At 43.0% G+C, this 21423-nt stretch overlaps 1 protein-coding gene across 1 annotated transcript in view; it reads right to left on the reverse strand.

Moving 5' to 3' along the window:
• LOC126108172 (protein roadkill-like) overlaps positions 1 to 8219 on the reverse strand; it is an 85526-nt gene extending 77307 nt beyond the window's left edge. The window contains exon 1 of the mRNA XM_049913414.1: positions 8121 to 8219. The gene's annotated coding sequence lies outside the window, so the exon portion shown is untranslated. The remainder of the gene's footprint in view (positions 1 to 8120) is intronic.
• Between the last annotated feature and the right edge of the window lie 13204 nt (positions 8220 to 21423).

The raw sequence follows: 21423 nt of genomic DNA on the forward strand, positions 1-21423 counted from the left end.
ATCTGGTGAGCAAGATGTACGAGCCAGGCGAAATACCGTCAGACTTCAAGAAGAATATAATAATTACAATTCCAAAGAATGCAGCTGTTGACATGTGAAAATTACCGAACTATCAGTTTAATAAGTCACAGCTGCAAAATACTAACGAGAATTCTTTACAGACCAATGGAAAAACTGGTAGAAGCCGACCTCGGGGAAGATCAGTTTGGATTCCGTAGAAATGTTGGAACACGTGAGGCAATACTGACCTTACGACTTATTTTAGAAGCTAGATTAAGAAAAGGCAAACCTACGTTTCTAGCATTTGTAGACTTACAGAAAGACTTTGACAATGTTGGCTGGTATACTCTCTTTCAAATTCTAAATGTGGCAGGGGTAAAATACAGGGAGCGGAAGGCTATTTACAATTTATACAGAAATCAGATGGCAGTTATAAGAGTCGAGGGGCATGAAAGGGAATCAGTGGTTGGGAAGGGAGTGAGACAGGGTTGTAGCCTCTCCCCGATGTTATTCAATCTGTATATTGAGCAAGCAGTAAAGGAAACAAAAGGAAAATTCGGAGTAGGTATTAAAATGCATGGAGAATAAACAAAATCTTTGAGGTTCGCCGATGACATAGTAAAGTTACGTTGTGCAAGACGCGACAGTTGGCTGCGACTGCGACGCTGCCCCCTCCTCTTTTCCCACCCTGGCAGACGGCGACACGGCCGCAACACGACTGGAGTCGTCGCCGTTTCCCAAGCTCCGGTCGGCGGCGGCGGATTCAAATACATAAGAAAAATAAAAATTCCGATTTTCTTGCTGTAAAAAATACTGTATGTTAATGCAACAAAGTTACATCGGCTCCCAGAGTTAGTTTTTCGATACAGATTCTCCTTTTACTTTAAAAAATTGAAAAGTATCTCTTCCGGTTTTGCGTGTTTTTCTCGCTGTGTATTACTTCTCTATCAATTGTGAGGAAAGTAAAAGGCACAAAAAATTGATGTTTGCGTATCTTACAGTTTCACATCACAGTTTGATAATGAGGTGTCTATTTTTCCGATATTCGTCTCAGTTATCCCGATACTTAATTTACCAGTAACCTACTGCATAAAATTTGAATTGTGTACAGTGAAAAATGTGGTCGCTGGCTACTTTACGTATGGTTCACGTTAGGTCATACATCGTTGGCGATGAAAAGAAGCTAACATATCGAAATTATTTTTAAAGTTGAGATCAGAATGATATCGAACTCCGTTACCGAGATTTGGGCTCATATATCTCCGGGAGCGTCGCGACTAGCCGCCAGTTCTGTCGACGCGCAACGAGAATCGTGTGGTCATCACACGATAGAGAATGCATTTGTTTTGTTTCGCTGACACATTTGGACCTAATGAAACCATTTTATGTCATATTTCTCCGATATGAGTTACTAATACGACAATTTCATTTAAAATGCGACGAAACGTAGGTTTCTTAAACCCAAGTGATCAAGCAGAACCCATTTTCGTGGTTTTGCTGAGGCATCTGAACCTGTTCCAAGCTTTCTTTCTCGTTTATTTCTCTGATACGAGTCCCGAATATTCCTCCATCTGTTTTTGCACATTTCACCTAAAATTCCAATGAAAGATAAGTTTATTAACAATAAGCGCACGCTTGCGTCATTGCATTGTTTCAAGTTCTTGACAACAAGATAGGGATACACCTTAAACATCTCATTTTCATTCTGAACGTCTACAGTATACACTGGCAGAAATGTGGAAGAAATAATGTCCATGCTTGTTCACAAAATTTCCCCAAATTATACTTGTCAGTTTCTCCCATGCAGAAACTTTTGGAACAAGCTAAGGCAACTTTCATAGCCGACTGAGTCTTTATTCCCATCCAAATGAACTTCCATATTCTTATATTCTGACAGCATACATCGTTATGGATGACATGAACATTTAATCTTGCCAAGCTGCACTCAAAAGATGACTCCAGGATTTACAAAAGACGAATTTCAATTGTGAACTGTGTCAGACCAAAAGGGCCTTGTAAAACAGTAGTGCACTTTTGGCACAAGTTTTTTGAGCACCATCTTCTACCAATGAATTGAAGTGAATGTGACAAATTACTTATTGCAGCATACTGTTTGCGCAATCTGTTGAGAAACGCTTTCCTCAAAAACGAGCATCTATTGATTACAGAAAGCTGTACAACAATCTGGTGGTGGTTTTTCACAACTAGAAGGTATCATCAAGACACCAATCTACCGTTTACTTTCAAAGTGAAGGTATTGTAAAATGTAACTTTCTCGTTGTACTTTAGATTGTTCATTTTATAATGTACTTGCCGTTTTCAATTTTTATCGTCACAAAAAAGAGTAATGCGAAAATTGACCTTCAAGTTCATTTTCATCATTCTAATTCTACATCTGCATGGATTATACTGATTTTCATAACAGGCCTGAAAAATTTGCATTAATGGGAAAATATTATATATTTCACTCACCTGCCAGTTTCAACAGTGCACTAATTTCTTCCCAAATTCTGTCTCTGAACGTAGTGTCTCTATATTTAGGGTTCTTCAAATTGTAAAGGCAAGGGTGTTGCGAGACCAGCTCACAGAGAATCACATCCTATGAGTGCCTCATTTCAGTTTTCCTTGACTGGCTCGACATCTTTCTGGCAGCCGTACGTCTTTGTGTCGTCCGACTTCCGTCGCAACACTGCTCACTGGTGCAGTGCTGCGGCAGCTGCCGCAACAGCCGCGCGTCGCATCCCAAACTCGAACTGCGCATGCGCCAGCAGACAACTTCTGACGTCACGTAGCGACCCGTCGCAGTCGCTAGTGTGCGTCGCGTCTTGGACAACGTACCTTAAATCTGTCAGAGACAGCAAAGGCCTTGGAAGAGCAGTTTAACGGAATGGACAGTGTCTTGAATGGAGGATATAAGATGAACATCAACAAAAGCAAAATAAGGATAATGGAATGTAGTCGAATTAAGTCGGGTGATGCTGAGGGAATTAGATTAGGAACCGAGACAATTAAAGTAGTAAAGGAGTTTTGCGATTTGGGGAGCAAAATAACTGATGGTGGTCGAAGTAGAGAGGAAAGCGTTTCTGAAGAAAAGAAATTTGTTAACATTGAGTATAGATATAAACGTCAGGAAGTCGTTTCTGAAAGTATTTGTATGGAGTGTAGCCATGTATGGAAGTGAAACGTGGACGATAAATAGTATGGACAAGAAGAGAACAGAAGCTTTCGAAATGTGGTGCTACAGAAGAATGCTGAAGATTAGATGGGTAGATCATATAACTAATGAGGAGGTATTGAATAGATTTGGGGAGAAGAGGAGTTTGTGGTACAACTTGACCAGAAGAAGGGATCAGTTGGTAGGACATGTTCTAAGGCATCGAGGGGTCACAAATTTAGTATTGGTGGGCAGTGTGGAGAGTAAAAATCGTAGAGGGACACCAAGAGATGAATACACTAAGCAGATTCAGAAGGATGTAGGCTGCAGTAGGTACTGGGAGATGAAGAAGCTTGCACAGGATAGAGTAGCATGGAGAGCTGCATCAAACCAGTCTCAGGACTGAAGACCACAACAACAAAAAACTGAAATGAACGCAAGTGCTGCGTTTCATCGTCACAACCATGTCGGGATGATGTCACGGGTTCTGATTCACGAGTGGATTACAGGACACGCAATGCTGACACACGAAACAGCACCCGACGACTGGCTGCTTTATAAATGAGTTAACACGTGTGATATCTTATGTTACGCATGTATTAGGGGAGTTTAGGAACGGTTTGAAATTATTCATAACGTGTGTTTGAGGTGGGCAAGTGCTCTCATTCTGAAACACAGCTGGATTACAGTGTGGCTAGTTGACACCCCTTTTGAAACAAAAGAAAGTCTCTCGCACGACTAAATGTTCGACATGCAAATCTCCCAGGGCGCGCGCATGTTTATGTGGGTGTGTGTATGTTTGTGGGGCGGGGTGACATTAGGGCAATTTATCTCAAGTGTCTGAAATGTCGTCTGAAGTTGGTTCCGGGTCGCTAACTGCCATCATTCCGAAGTACTGGGTGAATGACGAGCATGTATTTCAGAACTCTGAGTTACATCACCTCAAGACACGTCAAGTTTCCAGCTGTGATACATCCCATTTTCTTAGCAATCACGGAGACAACAAGAAGAACTGCACCACAAGACGATTATTTCTACACCAAGCCAGGTATTTCCATTGCAGCTCTTCAACAAATATCAGAACAACCATCAGATTTCATAAAACCGTACTCAACATTAAGTTCAATAAACTATGTTTGGCTTATAAAATTGTACCTAACTATATAACAATAACTGTAAACAACATGTCACCAGCAGCACAGCAGACAAAACGTAAGGCAGAAATCATGTGGATAAAGCAAGAAATCCAGTCTTTGTGTTCCAAGAAACAGACTCTGAATATTGAATTATACAGATTGCATATAGAACTAGCTAATCACCTAACACACCCACCATTTTTTGATGAACTAATGTACAGGGTTAGAACACACAGATACCATAATAGGCAGAAAACAGACAATCCAACAAAAGAAACTCACAAAAATGTTAAATCACACAAACACCCACCAATACCACCAACGATACAACAAACCCACCTTTCACAAAACAGTGATTAATCTAACGGACATAAAATTATCTGAACAAGAAAGCAGCCTACTTGAAAAGAGTCCCAAACATAACATTAACACAGTGGTGTCACACAGGACAGTAGAAAATATCATAACAGAAACTGAAAACATCATAAAGCAACAAGAAAGACTAAACACACCTGTATTCAATGCAAAGCTAACAAGAGAATTAATTGCTGAGGAAATAAGAAACATAATCAAAGAGAACAAAACCACCATAATAGAAAACACTAGGTCTCCTGAAGAAAAAACCTACAGAAAACTACAGAATAAATTAACACAAGAAAATGCCATCATCACAAAATCTGACAAAGGTAATTCAATAGTAGTCATAAACAAACAGGAATACATTCACAAAACATTAGAACTCATCCAAAGCAACAACATCACAGAATTAACCAGTGACCCAAGAAACCGATACCAAAGTAAGTTACAGAAAACCCTGAGAAACATAGAGACAATTTTCACAGAAACACAGAAAAAAAATGATACAGAAAAATCCCAAGGCCCCCATCCTAAAATCATTGCCTAAAGTTCACAAACCCGGAATACCCATATGTCTATTAATAAACTAAACCAAAGCCCCAAAATACCACTTAGCCAAACACACACACACACTCTGCTACAGACAATATACAAATATACTGACAACAGAAGTCTTAGAAAAAGTAAGAAATGAAAACATACCAAACACGGCAACATTGGTTTCATTTGATATAATGTCAATGTACACACACATCCCAACAGAAGAAACCATCAACATAATAGAAAGAAACCTCCAACTGCAAGGAAACATACCCACAACAAACATACAAGAAATATTAGCCATACTCAGGCTCATCATAGAACAAAACTACTTCACATTCAACGACAGATTTTACTCTCAACAAGATGGACTACCCATAGGATCCCCAATCAGTGGCCTCCTAGCTGACATTTTCCTCAATCAGATGGAATAACAAATCTTTGACAAAATAGTAATACCAAAACAGTACAAAATAATATATTGGTACAGATACATAGATGACTTAATTTGCTTAATAGATGAACCACTGTCTCGCATAAAAGAACTTCATGATAACAGACTCCATCCACCCACAAATACAATTCACCATAGAAACACAAACATATGAAAAACTTCATTTCTTAGATCTCACTATACACAAGAGAAACAACAAACATGAATTGACAATCTACAGAAAACCCACACCCACCAGCACCATTATTCATAACCAATCCAATCACCCCATATCTCACAAAGAGGCCAGCTTCAGATATTTGCTTCACAGGCTGAACAAAATACCCACAAACAAGCATGACTACACACAAGAACTGAACACAATAAAGCAAATTGCAAAGGCGAATCAGTATGACGCAAAGAGAGTAGACAAAATAAACCAGAAAATACAAAAACAAACAGCACATAACCATCAAACACACACACACACACACACACACACACACACACACACACACACACACACATGCATACAAAGACAACTCATCACACAACAAATCAGCAGACAGTAAGCAACAAATGGCACATAATGACTTACAACAACAAGGCCACACACAGTGTGGGTAAGATACTAAAGAAACAAGAACACAGCGTACAGAACCAACAACACAATACAGAGCAGACTCGGAAGAAAGACCACCAACTCTGACAACTTAGTTGCAACTGTTGTCAATCTGTATATGTGGGCCAAACATGCAGGATCTTCAGAACCAGATATAATGAACACCTCAGAGCACTGAAAAGCAATAGCACACACTCAACATTTGCAGACCACCTGGTACCACACAACCACCACCCAACAACTGACCTTCACATCCTAAAATCTAGCAGCAGCCTATACCAAAAATTAACTATAGATGAAAACTACCACATCCAAAAATCAATAGCCCAAGGAAAGAAAGTACTCAATGAATACACATCACTGTGCAACAAAACTCTCTTCGCTACAATAGAAGAACTATACAAGTAACACACACACACACACACACACACACACACACACACACACAAAATCCTCTCTCTCTCTCTTTTCTTTCTTTCTTAGTAACACACACACACAAAATCCTCTCTCTCTCTCTCTCTCTCTCTCTCTCTCTGCCCCAGTACTCATCACACACACGCAAACCCACACAAACCACACATCACTAACGCCAAATGCAATTCAAGGTCGCGCGCCTCACCCAGCAGAACACGCTACGAAACAAATGAACGCCACACAGCCACAACAAGACGTAATGGCAGCTAAAACTCCGCCCATGTTTTGACAAACTGCATTGCCACGCGAACAAAGGCACCGAAGTAAGCCTATTTACTTCGCCGACAACACAGGAAAATGTACCAGAACTTCAAAACTGTAAGTTACGGAAAGAAAACGTGATACAGTCTTATTTCCGTTCGTAAATGCATAACAAACAAAAAATAAATTACGTTTTGCTGTTTGCAGATGACAAGTTGTATATTGTGTAGCAGAACAGCTGCCAAAATAAGTGGACAATAATATCATGTAACGTATGTTACTCATGATTACACCCACTTTTCGCCAATTAAGTTATAAATGCAACTTTTACATAATGCTGTAAACGACACAAATATTAATATGTTAAGAACAAATTTACAGTTAAAAATAGAAATAGAACCCACTGACTAAAGCACAAAAGTGCTGAAACATGTATGGGTGAAACAAAGAAAAAAGGTGTCTTGCATAAGGCGGAACTTCTCATCCCAATTTCTTAGCAAGCATGGAGACAACAAGAAGAGCTGCACCACAAGATGATTACGTGATACTTTTCTTACTGCGTGGCAGATTATACCTCTTAATCAGTACATTACAACATTTTTGACGTTTAAAGTCGGCCGAAGTAACCGAAATACGGAAAAATAAATTGCAACCTGCAACCGCCCTCCGCTTGCGGGGAGGGGGGCTGGAGGTCCAGCGTTCCAGGCAGCCACGGCTGCTGGACAAGAGGCAAAGGCGTAGGGCGCCGTGTCGCACTGAAACTCACTGTCACAAGTGCTGACTTCCATGGTTTTCGCATACTTGCGTTCCACGAACACTGGTTGTTTCTTTGCAGTGACGTAATCAGGAACGCGTGGTTTCCGTGTCCGACAACTGTGGCACGAGAATTCTGTTGGAATCTACACGGGCACATCGAAACACCGCCCAACTGATTGTGGGGCCGTTTTCCGTTCGTTTCGCGTTATTGTCGCCCAAGTTATCAGCGATTAAACAAGTGTAACGAGTAATAAAATAGTAAACACTCGACACGCTAATGTAGCACACTATTCACCAGTCGTACCGACCCTAATTTTTTAAGGTAAGACACGGGAGGAGTTCCTTGACGTTGCTCTGTCGCGAGTCACGCGACAGACGAGAGAAAAGCGTGCAGAACAACACCCGCCGCTTCCGAGTAATCCAGCAGGGCCCAGCTGCCCGCCTCACCTTCCTCTGGTGTTGTCGCCGAGCGGCAGGAAAGCTGCTGGAAGCCCGGCTGCGCCGTCAGAACTGGGCCGCCGTCCAGCAGCCGAGCGCCGCCTCTCCGGCGACTGTTCCAGAACTGGCGGGGAGGCGGCTCTGACGTCACGTGACCCCCTTCCCCCCTCCTCTTCCACCGCCAGCCGTGGCCTTCGCGCCTCGTGCAGCTTTTTATTTCTTTTTACCGAGAAGCGAGCACACGCAACGCTTCCTGCCGCAGAACGCCGCATTCCGAATAAAAAATTCCGTCCGCCGCTTGACTCTACAACCGCTCAGCCTCGCTCACTCACGAGACTGAGATCGTAAGCGCCTGCTTTAATACCTCGAGGCCCTACTTTGCAATTTAATGCAAACCATGCTCTAACAGTCCACCCCCCTTTTTGGTCAATACAGAAATTACCTACACAGCGCCGTATGTGTAAATCGGATACGATCGTCAAGGCTACAGCAATTCATAGACTCAGAGTGTATCCTTAAACACATTACATGCACTTCCGGCATTACAAGTCCTTTTAACTCTAAATGGTCGCCGCTTGCATTTCCCACAGTTATTTTGATTACAGTCTTGCACAGAATGCAGCACATAGCGTAATTAATTCGTATGATCTGGCCATTCATTTTAGCGATTCAGTTGACTGTGTACTGCTCTGGTATCCATGCAGGTGCTTCAATTTTTCTGTCTGCTCCCTTGTGGTGGGCCAAGTGCGGCGGCCGCAACGGTTATTTTGTGGCAGCAGTGTCTGCAGTAACCGTCATTTCCGCACAGCTTATTTATCAAAGTTTGTAATAAGAGGGCGTTACCTGTGCCGTCATTGGCTCAGGCAATTGCCGTATCCGGTTTTACACTATCGGCGCTTTGATGCCGCATTTACTGCCTTTATATCGAAACTTAGGTCCAAAGAAAAAAATCCACCAAACACTTAATATACCTGCGCAATTTCTTACAAAACAACAACGCAAGAATATCGTTATACCAAAACGCCATCTCCACAAGCTGAGTCTTAGTCTAGCGTCAAACACCAAGTTTAATTTCTGCCACTTCAGTGTAACTGCAGTACGGTCAACAATGTAGGTCACCACACGAAAGTGTTAAAGTCGTAATAGTTTTGTTAAGTCCTGTCTGAAAAATTTCGTTCAAGAAAAGCCACGTTTATAAACTTTTGCATCAACTGGAAACACTGTCCTATTCGTCATGTAAAGACTAGGTATTGCATCTCATACTGTGAGAATACACCCTACCACACCAATTACTACACTTTTTTCAAGACCTTCCCAGTGACCTCTGCTCGTGTTGAGACAGTATTTGACTGCCGTGTCCTCTACAGAGTCCTGACTACTGGACCGACGTAAGGGGTCGTGGGTTCTCTCCCAGCTGTTGCTTTCCCGCTCAGGAATCCGCGCCCCGCCGTGGTGTGTCAGAACGTGGCGGTATCTGCTGGACCGCGGCCACACAGGACGGGCCTGGGAATTATTTTTGCATTCTTCATTATTATTCACTATCGTTGTTGGTTCGAGTGTTTAGCTTTGCTGCCACTCGTTCTCGGCCGACGACAAACTGCTACAAAGATAATAAACATCAAATGAAGATTTCATTAATAAAAAATTAAAAATCACCTCCCTCATCTTCATTTCAAGTAAACACAATTTTTCCCTCATTAATCTCGAGTCCAATAGAAAAAACTTAAATTAACATTTTTAAAGACACCCAGGAAACAGAGATTACAAAGACGATAGTAATTCTCTATCAGCCGCGTTAGAGAGTAACCGTCCACAAATACAACTTGCATGTTTTGCGTCTATCTAGGTGGTAATGATCGCTTGCATATTTTTTATGCAAATAAATAGAAAGAGCAAATAATCTGTACAGCCAACAGGTATAAAGAAATATGCAATACTAATTGTCTTAATAGGAAAAGAAAAAGAAACAGCTCTTTGAAACTGATAAATACGGAAACTAAAATTGCACCTCTGACTTGGCAATCAACTTGTTGGCTTGGAGTTGGAAAAATGTACAAGACAAAAGAAAGAAGGCATCAAGGTCGAGGGAATATTTTATTGAACTGTAAGTAGAACAATATTTGATATCACGATATTTGACTAACTATTCAGCATTTCTAACCGTAAACAAACGAGTGACTGAATCATTCGTGAGTGGTAACGAAAATTAGTTACATTATCTGTACAAGCCAGCGCTATAATGACGGTCCAACTGCCCTTAAAAGAGCGTCACATCACCAACTGTGGCATTTCGAAACTTTTAATCGGAATTTTACGCAAGGAAAGGAACCACACTTCAATGATACTGTAAGTGGACTAATGGTCGGTAAGACGTCAATTACAAGTTATTGAATACCAACACTGATAGCTCACCATACGCTAGGTATTTACGTGTTACAAAACACTGGTATATAAATCCCTCAGCATTATTTTACGAGAAGAATGAAGCCATTGGTGCAGTGGTTTTTCATACTCGAGTCTGCACAGAATGTACTTCTAGATCTAATTTTGGAATTCAAAGACTTACACGCAACCTCTTAACGCTACCTGGATCTTTGTATATGGACACGTCAGTGAGACGCGAAATTGCGCAGGTTGCATGTACGTACATAATTAAATTGTGTACCACAAAGGAGTAATATGGGTCCGATAAACGTAAGCATATACTCACAGTGTACGTACGCAATCGTTGATTGCCTACGGGAAGATTCCCGACAGTAACGTACACAGTCTATGTACTGATATTAAAGTAGTGCATTAAGTGTTAAGCACAGTGTGGTCAGGAACTACCGAAGTGGTAGTACATTCTGTGAATTAAATACCAGGTACTGCAGTGATTAATTACAGAGACACAGAAATACTTTGATTGTAAACATTGTCACGGGTATCCTTGAAGGCAGATTGTGTGTTCTGAAATTATTTAGATCATTGAAAGAATTCGTAAATACATTTTTGTCAAGAGATCTGAGTAAAAATCAAAATAATTCTTGGCCTTACATAGTACCAGCAAGCGGATCGAAATCACCAGTTGATTCGCTCAGTGGCGTTACCGGCGTAGAAACAAAGGACGATAGATGGAAGGCGGAATACAGATATACCATAAATGAATGACTCGTTTCCCGAATTCTAAATTTTCCGAAGTATTACGTGTACAAATATGATTGGATGGCATTAAGAATTCAGCGCCTTGCCAAAATGCCGACAAGGAAACGAGAGACTGTTCGCGTGTTGTGAGATGCGAGGTATCTGACCAAATGTGGCAGCTGCAGCCGTTGAGGGGGGGTGAACGAGATTTTTGTACGCAATCCAAAAACGTCAACAGCAGGCGCAAGCCGCCAACTGTAAATACCGCAGCAAAGTGTGTGGGAGACCGTGCGTCGGCGGCAACACTTGGAACCACACCGTCTGCATCTCGCACAACAAGTAAAAGCTGAATGTTACGGCCGGCGCCTTCAGATCTGCGCCACAGTTGCTGATATTCGGCAACGAAGCAATTAACACTTACCTGGAAAAGTTTATCTCCGCAATGTGAGAGTGTGGCGTACTGAAAGTTCTCATGAGATTGCCTCTCTCGAACGATGTCCGCCGAGGGTTAATGTTTCCTGTGCTGCGTCACAGACGGATCTGAATGCGCCGTTTTTATTCTGTATAAGAACTATGGCGAGTGCCTCTTACTTCTGTATGTTGCAGTTGTAGTTGTTTCCACAACTGAGTCCGGATTCAGGAATTTCATGTTCCAACGAGACCAGCCACCCCTTATGGGAGCATCGATGTCTGTCGCTACCTAAACGACGAACTTTCGCATCGCTGGACTGGCCGTAGGGGTGGAAGATGATGTTGGACCTCCGGGTCGCCTGGCGTAACGCCTTGTGACTTTTTCCTTAGGGGGTTCACTGAGGGCCGTGTCTACGTGGCGCCACTGCCGAGAACACGGGAACAGCCCAGACAAGGCGCCAGTGTTTGTGTGCTGGCCACTGGCAGCGTGCTGCTGCGTGAGGTACGCAACGATCTTGGCCACCGCTTGCGTGTGTTTCGAGTCACCACAAGGGCACTCTTAGAGCACTGGTTTAGTGAAAAATGCGAGCTTGAGTCAGCTTAAGGTTACGTTCACGCATCCATCGTATTTCTACACGCGATAATTCGCTAAGTATGGATCTCTGAAAACGAATTAATAGTTTACAGTATTTTCCAAGTTATTTGACAGTGGAAGATCGTAAGATGGCTCCTCCTTTCAGTGTTCGCACTAACGCCGAGATGGCAGGCGTGAAGTGGTTGCGGAATACAGATTCATCTGAAAACGCACACCGGTGGAGAGGCATGTGGACCGCGTGAGGTACCCGCAGTGTTCCACAGGGGCTGTGCGCCAGAACTCGCTCCCGTCGCAGCAGCCGTTCACCGCAGGTCGCTGCAACAAGTGGCACCAGGCGACTGAGGAAACTCTGGCCACTCCCGTTCCCAATGAAGGTCAACGGGCAGATTACAACAACGAGTCTGCAGTGCCGTCCGTCCGGAGTCCTTTCATGGCCCGTGTCGGCGCTCCATGTCGACATCCTGAAGACTACGCGGCAGCCACAGCGGCAAACACGCGGGCCGCACCCGGCTCTCTTGTGTGCCGACGTACAGGGCAGGCGGGTGTGGCAGTTGTCCCGCTGCCGCAGGGAAAGAGGTTTGCGAGCGTCGTTCGAGTCCTCTGCAATGGCTGGTTACAATGGTACACAATAGTTATCAAGCTCCGCTGAAAAACTGTTCTGTGTCCTAATTCCACAGCTGTAAGTATTTATTATGCAATCAGAACATTCGCAACACTGCCCACTATAACTACAACCGCTGGTAGATTAGTTTCAGTCGTTGTGGACGTCCTACTGGAGACGTTTCTCTGCTGCCGTACACTGAACATGGGTGAAATTTCTAGTATAAGCTCATCGAGTAGTTCCAACGATGATGTCCACCAAAGATACGCCTAACATACATACATGCATGCGCTTATTTTGGCGTGACCAGTGTGTGTGTACTGTGGCACCAGTAAGGATATTTCGTATCAAAAACTTACGTGTATTTCATCATGTAACATATAGCAAAGTCGTCAGATGAAACAATCATATAATTTATGCCAGATCACATTTCCTACATCTACATGAGTGGTGCAATTGACTCTTAAGAGCCTGGCAGAGGGTTCACCTAATTACATTCAGACTGTTCCTTTTCCGTTCCACTTCCCAATAGCACCCTGGAAAAATGAACACTTAAAATGGGAGAAATGAAGAGTTACCGTCGACAGATTTTTAACACGATGAATACTCTCACTATGTAGGTGGGGGTTAGCAAAATGTTTTCGCATTCGCAGGGCGAACTTTGTGACTCATATTTCGTGAAAGCATCTCGCGGCAACTAAAAACCCATTCTTTTTAATGATTGCCACCCCAACTCTCGTATCATACGCACGACTCCCTCCCTAAGTTTGGGTTAATACAGTTTTTTCGATATCCTCAGTTAATCAGAGCCGGTAAGCATCGCTTATAGCGCACCACAACTCCAGGAGAGGGCGGACAAGCGTAGTGTAGGCAGTCTTTCGGTCTAGCTCTTAGTTCCACTAAGTGTTCCGCCAATAAAATGCAGTCCTTGGTTCGCCTTCTCCACAACATTCTGCATGTGTTCGGTACTATTAAAGTTACTCCTAACTGAACTTCCCAGCTATTTATGCGAATTTACTGTCTTTAGATTCGTGTGATTTACTCTAAGTAATTTAGTCGGTTGTGTGGATGACGTCACTTTTCACCATCAGTTCCCACCATCCGCACCAACGGGTCATCGTCCCCCCATCATCTGCACACAATCCAAGATGGCTGCTCTGATTGTGTTCTGAACTATTTACGCAGCTCAGGATCAGCGGAGGGCCTCCAACACGTCCCTTATTTATCTCGATGACTTTCCTTGAGTTACTACGAACTGTGACCTCTGGCAGAAAATCACGGATCCAGTCCCAGAACTGCGAAGACACTCCATGGGCACGCCGTTTGATTACAAGTCGCTTATGAGGACCGCTGTCACGAGCCTTCTCGAAATTCATAAACATGGAATCAGAGAGCCTCTGTCGACAACGCTCATTACTTCGTGCGAGTGAAGAAAACTTTTCCGAATCCACGCTCAATGTATGTGTCAACAAATCCTTTCCGTTGAAGTAATTCATGTTCGAACAGGGTGTATGTTCCAAAATACTACTGCAAATCGACTCCAGTGACATGCGTCTGTAATTCATCGCATTACTCCTGTTTCATTTCTCGAGTACTGATGTGACCTGTGAGACTTTACAGCCATTAGGTACGGCTCTTCCATAGCGCAAGCGGTTGTATTGGGGTCGAAGGGACGTGTCTTGACACTAAAAATTGACTTTGCCAGAATAGAATATTCGACAAGTGACGGATTAATAGTCTCGAATATCACTGTACTGTAATGTTACACAACAATTTCCGAAGCAAGCCATAAAACTGGTAACTATCTTACAGCGCCACTGAATACGCCTGTAAATATGCATGTAAAGCTGGGTTTACACTAGCAAGTCGCTTGCAGAAGTTATTGCTGCAAGTTATTGCTAGCCGCTTGCATCCGTGTTTACACAGCAGCGCAAGAATTAAGCAAGATTTTTTCCCCAAGTTCTTTGGCAAGAAACTTGCGTCAACAACTTGCTGATACTGTTTACATATGCTTTCAGTATCACTACGAGTGTCAGCCGAAGTGTAAAATGACAAGTAGGCGGGTGAGATATGCTGCAGCTGTTGCAATTGTAATGCAAAACGTGAAAAAGGAAAAGAGAAGTATAGGGGTTAGAGAGTAGATAATGAGAAGATCGCAAAATGGTGCCTGTGATAACCTTTTGCAAGAACTTAGTATCGAGAGCGTGGATACTTTTGAAAATTTTTTCAGAATGTCCTCATATGATCTGGAGTATTTGTTGATGTTAATAGCGCCCGTCATATCAAAACGAGACACAAACTTCGGTACTGCTATTTCAGCAAAGGAACGTTTGCTAGTCACTCTATGATTTATAGGTACCGGTGAGCTACGAATAAAATAGGCATTTCATTTATTTATGTGAAACATACAACCAAAAAAAGTTTGAATTTAGAAATCTTTTCTTTGTAGGAGACTCATACAAGTCCCTAATGTATTTCTTTCATATTCCCGTCAGCACGATTTCTCTGATCGTGCCCGATGTATGTAGAGCCATTTTTAACGTCTCGAAATGGGAAAATTATTTGAAGGTATGTGAAAACACAACAATAAAAAATGGTTCAAATGGCTCTGAGCACTATGGGACTCAACTGCTGTGGTCGTAAGTCCCCTAGAACTTAGAACTACTTAAACCTAACTAACCTAAGGACAGCACACAACACCCAGCCATCACGAGGCAGAGAAAATCCCTGACCCCGCCGGGAATCGAATCCGGGAACCCCGGCGTGGGAAGCGAGAACGCTACCGCACGACCACGAGATGCGGGCGAAAACACAACAATGAAATTAAATTTTTATTGAAATAAACTGCATTTTACAGAATGATATGCTTATAAAAATGTTTTTTTTAATGCTCATAAAATGGAAAGTGACAAGCTAAGTAAATAGAACATGTAATAATTACACATAGTCTTTTTCTAGACTCCTAAAACAACAAGCGAGTGGATGCAGGTGGCAAAGGGGTTGTGTCTTCAAGTTATGCTACTTTCTATGTACTTCTTTTATAGATGGGTCGAATATTGACGAGATTTCATTTAATTCTCTCATCTTCTTCACTCTATCCTTAAAGTCTCGGTTATGCACCAAATCAGCGTGCAGAGAGTCCTGTGTGCAGCAGTCTGAATTTTGAGTCAAACTCCGTCCACCAACTTCACAGAAGCACCGGCACTATTAACTTCTGCTCCCATTTTAAGTCAATAATGTGTCGAAGCCATCTATCCACACCCCACCCCCCCTTTCCCTTCCGCATTTCCAATACAAAATCGGTGAGCCCTTGTCTCAGAATGTGTCCTGTCAACCGATGCCTTCATCTAGCCAGGTTGTGCCACAAATTTCTTTCCTCGCCGTTTCTATCCAGTACCTCATTAGTTACGTTATCTACTCATCAAATATTGAGCATTCTTCTGTAGCACTGCAATCCAAAGCCTATTCACTTCTTGTTTAAATTGTTTATCATCCATGTTTCACTTCCATACATCGCTACACTACAAATACCTTCAAGGAAAGACTTGCTCATACTTTGAAAGGGTACAGTACCGCCCGACATTGAAAATAGGTACACCATTGTTCGTTATTCTTGTCAGTACAACATATTTTTTCTAATAACAACTCAATTTCAATTAATACAGTGAAGCCGGATACCAGTGTGGGAAAGAATGACTATTTATTTAATTGATCACATGTGCACTCCCACAAAATAAATCCCTACATCCAGTTTGGTGAGATCTGTGAAATGAATGAATGTATGGTCGTCCACTAACCGCAGATAGTGAATGTGAATATATGATCATCTTTGAGACGATCCTTTGGCCACCTTTGGTGGAACCAATGAGATGAAATATACCGGAGTTTTGAGTGACTGATATGTGGCTAACCAATACGGTAGCAAGGTGCTCCCCCACTTCGGCAGAGGTGCGAGAGGACCTGAAGAACGGCCATGTTTCAGCACTCTAGTGCTGGATCTTGTGTTGGTAAGACCTGTCTTAGGTGTGCTCCGTAAAGATAAAAGAGTGGAGACATGGTGTGCGTGTGAAATACTTAAGAGTAGTTTGGAATAATAATTTCTCTATTTCAGGAACTTTTGTGGGGAGAATTAAATGTCAGGCAGGTAATATTAATGGGTGTCGTGGTAATCTTCGGAAGTGACCAACGGTCACAATCAAACCACATGTAGCAATAAGTTGAAATACTTCCGAGTGCTTAAGTTAAGCTGAATTACTTGCGTGTGTACTGTAAGTTGGAAATATTTAAGAAATGGCGTGTGCAGGACTTGAAATTAGAGACGAGTACTTCCATGTGGTGAGTACTGTGTGAGTCTCAATCTGTGTATGAGACAAAGGATAAAGAGAAGTACTCGTCCATGGTATCAGTGGAGGACTCGCGTGTGTGATGAATATGTTCTTAATATTACTTTGCGTGTTATGTTTCCGTGTGACGCTTGATTCAAACTATAATACTCAGAGAGAAGCAAGGTGAGTCGGCCGTCTATCCAGCACCGCCACTTGGCTTGCATTGCACAGGAAGACGTGCATATATCCTCCAGTGTTCACAGTAGGAAAGAAAAATTACGAAGTGGGGCAGTGTCGTGTGAAACTGGGATAAATACTAATTGAAGTGGGAAAGCTGAAAGTGATGTGATTTTAATGTTGTGACTATTCCTTGTGTTGTATTCCATGTTGCAGTGTGGTGTATGTCATGTAATTTAAGTACGTATGGTTTGCATGGGAGAGCAGCAAGGTAGTTTCAGAGGTAGTGGGTTATGCATGTTCCTTTTGTACCGCTCGGTCTGGAGGAAAGTTTAGTGATGATGGTTGTGAGTGTCGAAGTGTGAGAAATAATAAAGGATCCACCATCCTATCCAGAAAGTGTACTGTAGCATTAAATAATTACAAGACCATAAGATAGAGAATCACCAATGTAAAGCCACGCCCACTGGGCGGAATTTCTCATGTGCTATTGTTGTAGGTGATAGAATTTGTGTGTTTAGGTTATAGAATTTATCGGAATTAATAAGATAGTGAAAAGAAAAAGATTGGTGGCCTTTTCCTTCGAATAGTATGTTGTCATGATACCCAGGATTTATAAGGTGTGCGCCATTCATATTCAGTGCGATGGCCACGTGTTGATCAAAGCCGTTAAATAAGAAAGAAAATGTGGTATTGCCAGTGCGTGGTGAACAGTCAGAGTTGTATAAATGATTAATAGTCAGATGTGCGTTATCCGTTTCCATTGGTTAATATTCAAACAGGAGAATCATTTGTAACTTAATTGTGAGTACTAGAGCTCATGTTACTTGATAGATAAAAAATGAATCCACTCGCTTGGCAGACCACTCATCTTGCAGGCCTGACTGCTTGATGGCACAGTATGAGCAAGGCATGTGGGTGCCTCTCAACTTAAATTTATATTCGAATTTTAAACATTTCTCTTCAGAAATACTATTTCTGCCGTTACCAATCTCCATTTCTTTCCCTCTACACGGTCCACCGTCAGTTATGCGTAAAAAGCAAGACTCGTCTACTGCTTTTAGCGTCTCATTTCCGTATCTAATATCCTCAGCATCGCGTAATTTAATTCTGGTACATTCCATCGTTTTTGTTGTACTGTCCATCCCATTCAACTCCTCTTCCAAGTCCACGGCAAACCGCAAAAATTTTAATTTTGTTCCATGAACTGTAACTCCTTCTCCACATTTCTTTACTGACTGCCCAATGCAAAGACTCGATAACATAGAGGAGAGGCTGTAACCTTGTCTCACTCCCTGCTCAACCACTGCTTCCCTTTCATGCTATTCAGCTCTTGTAACTGCTGTCTGGGTTCTGCACACGCTGTAAACAACCGTTCGCTCCGTATTTTACAGCTGCTGCCTCCATAATTTCGAAGAGTATTCCAGTCAACACTTCTGAAGTACAAAAACGCCATAAAAATAGGTTTGCCTTTCCTTAAGTAAAGTCATAGGGTCACTGCTGCCATGTTCCCCCAATTGTCTGCAACGCAACCTGATCTTTCCCGAGGTCAACTATTTCCAGTTTTTCCATGCTTCTGTAAATAATATGTATCAGCATTTTACAACCATGGCACACTAAACTGATTCTAGTTTGGTAATATTCACACCTCCCAGCACCTGTTTCGTTTGGAATTGGAGTTATTGCATTTTACCATCAGGGCATAGAAAAGTGTGTTACAGAGGGAAGGCCGAAATACCGAATGTCTTTTTCCGAAACTTGTTCACTGACGAATATTGTCAGTAGTTCCTCCTCTAACCATCGCACGAACGTCAAAATGACGAATTGAAAGATGTGTGCATGTCATAGAAAGGCAACTTGCGTCAGCTAAGAGAGAGAACGCTGCCAGCTGGTCCCGGCGGAGGTTCGAGTCCTCACTCGGGCATGGGTGTGTGTGTGTTTCTCCTTGGGATAATTTAGGTTAAGTAGCGTGTAAACTTGGGGACTGATGACCTCAGCAATTAAGACCCATAAAATTTCACGCAGATTTGAACATTTTTTTGAGAACCCTGTTGCACATTTTCCGACAACTATTTTGGGCGACACAGAATGCAAATGTTTGAGACGCCGTAGCTACCAAGGCACCTGACGTATCGGCACTGTTAAGTATGGAGACAGGGATAGATGATCATGATGTCGACGTAGGGAATGACGGTTAAGAACCCAGTAAGTCCCTCAGGAATGTTAGGAGATTACGTATGATGGAAAGAACAGATAAGCAAGTGTTCGTATCTTGAGACAATGAATGGTCATCATTTTGATTCCATATGATAGACGTAAAGGAATTACGGACAAAGTTTCAAATGACTGTAAATAGCGCTCTGGAGCAGTAAGAACTGAGTGAATCGATTAAGGACGGAGAGGATTGGTTTACTAACAAAATTTCGGAAAATGCTGAGGGAGCAAGGATTATTATAGTCTTGCGTCATGAAAGAAAACTGAAACGTCGCCAGGGAAAGTTGATGGAAACTCGTGTGCTAAACACATCAAAGCACGAAGCATACAACTTCCACCATAATACCTCATCTTGCCGAGTACCTGAGAGAATTCTGGTGCTAGAGAAAGTTCTAGTCTTGCATAGTATCACTGAGCGGCTCAACGGTTTCTATACAGTCTCTCGTCGACGAGCATGTCGTGGCAATGAAAGGCAACACGAGAAACGCTCAAGTTTCCGAGTTGGTGTGCGCTGACTGGTTCCACCAGCAGAGGTGTTCTGAACACCTCACAGGGTGCGGCTGGACTCCACAGAGCAGGCCGCTGGCCGCGGCGTGCAGACTGCGCATGCGCGTCACAAAAAACCTGCCACTCGCGGCACGCGTCAACATTGATTTACTCTGTTCTGCACTGAGCAGACACTTACACTGAACGTATTTCGAATACTTTTAAGTACTATCGACAACGTGGAACGTAGGAATTTAGATTATAGTCGAGGCGATCGAAAACTATCCTTTCCAAAGCGTGACGAGGAAAAGGGGTCAGATTTACACTCAGGCGCCAAGGAAACTGGTATAGGCATGCGTATTCAAATGCAGAGATATGTTAACAGGCAGAATACGGCGTTGCGGTCACGAACGCCTATACAAAATTGTGTGGTCCAGTTACATCGGTTACTGCTGCTACAATGGCAGGTTATCAGGGTTTAAGTGAGTGGGTGTTACAGTCGGCGCATGAGCGATGGGACACAGCATCTCCGAGGTAGCGATGAAGTGGGGAAATTTCCGTACGACCATTTCACGAGTCTACCGTGAATATCACAAAGCCGGTAAAAATCGAATCTCCGACATGGCTGCGACTGGAGAAAGATCCTTCAAGACGGGACCAACGACGACCGAAGAGAATTGTTCAGCGTGATAGAAGTGCAACCCTTCGGCAAACTGCTGCGGATTTCAACGCTGGGCCATCAACACGTGTCGGCGTGCGAACCATTCAACGACACAACATCGTTATGGCCCACTCGTGTACCCTTGGGCACTGCACAACACAAAGCTTTACGCCTCGCCCGGGCCCGACAACATCGGCGCTGGACTGTTGATGACTGGAAACGTGTTGCCTGGTTGGAAGAGCCTCGTTTCAGATTGTATCGAGCGGGTGGACGTGTACGGCTGTGGAGACGACCCCACGAATCCATGGACCGTGCATGTCAGCAGGGGACTTATCAAGCTGGTGGAGGCTCTGTAATGGTGAGGGTCGTGTGCAGCTGGAGTGATACGGGACCCCTGATACGTCCAGATACGGGTGTGACAGGTGACACGTACGTAAGCATCCTGTCCGTCACCTGCATCCATTCCTGTCCACTGTGCGTTCCGACGGACTTGGGCAATTCCAGCAGGACAATGCGACACCCCACACGTCCATAATTGCTATAAAGTGGCTCCAGCAACACACTTTTGAGTTTAAACATTATTGAGCATATCTGGTGTGCCTTGCAACGTGGTTTTCAGAAGATATATCCACCCCCTCGTACTCTTACGGATTTGTGGACAGCCCCGTAGGATTCATGGTGTCAGTTCCCCCAGCACTACTTCGGACATTACTCGAGTC

Source organism: Schistocerca cancellata, chromosome 11 (genome assembly GCF_023864275.1).
Source record: "Schistocerca cancellata isolate TAMUIC-IGC-003103 chromosome 11, iqSchCanc2.1, whole genome shotgun sequence".
Classification (NCBI taxonomy): Eukaryota; Metazoa; Arthropoda; class Insecta; order Orthoptera; family Acrididae; genus Schistocerca; species Schistocerca cancellata.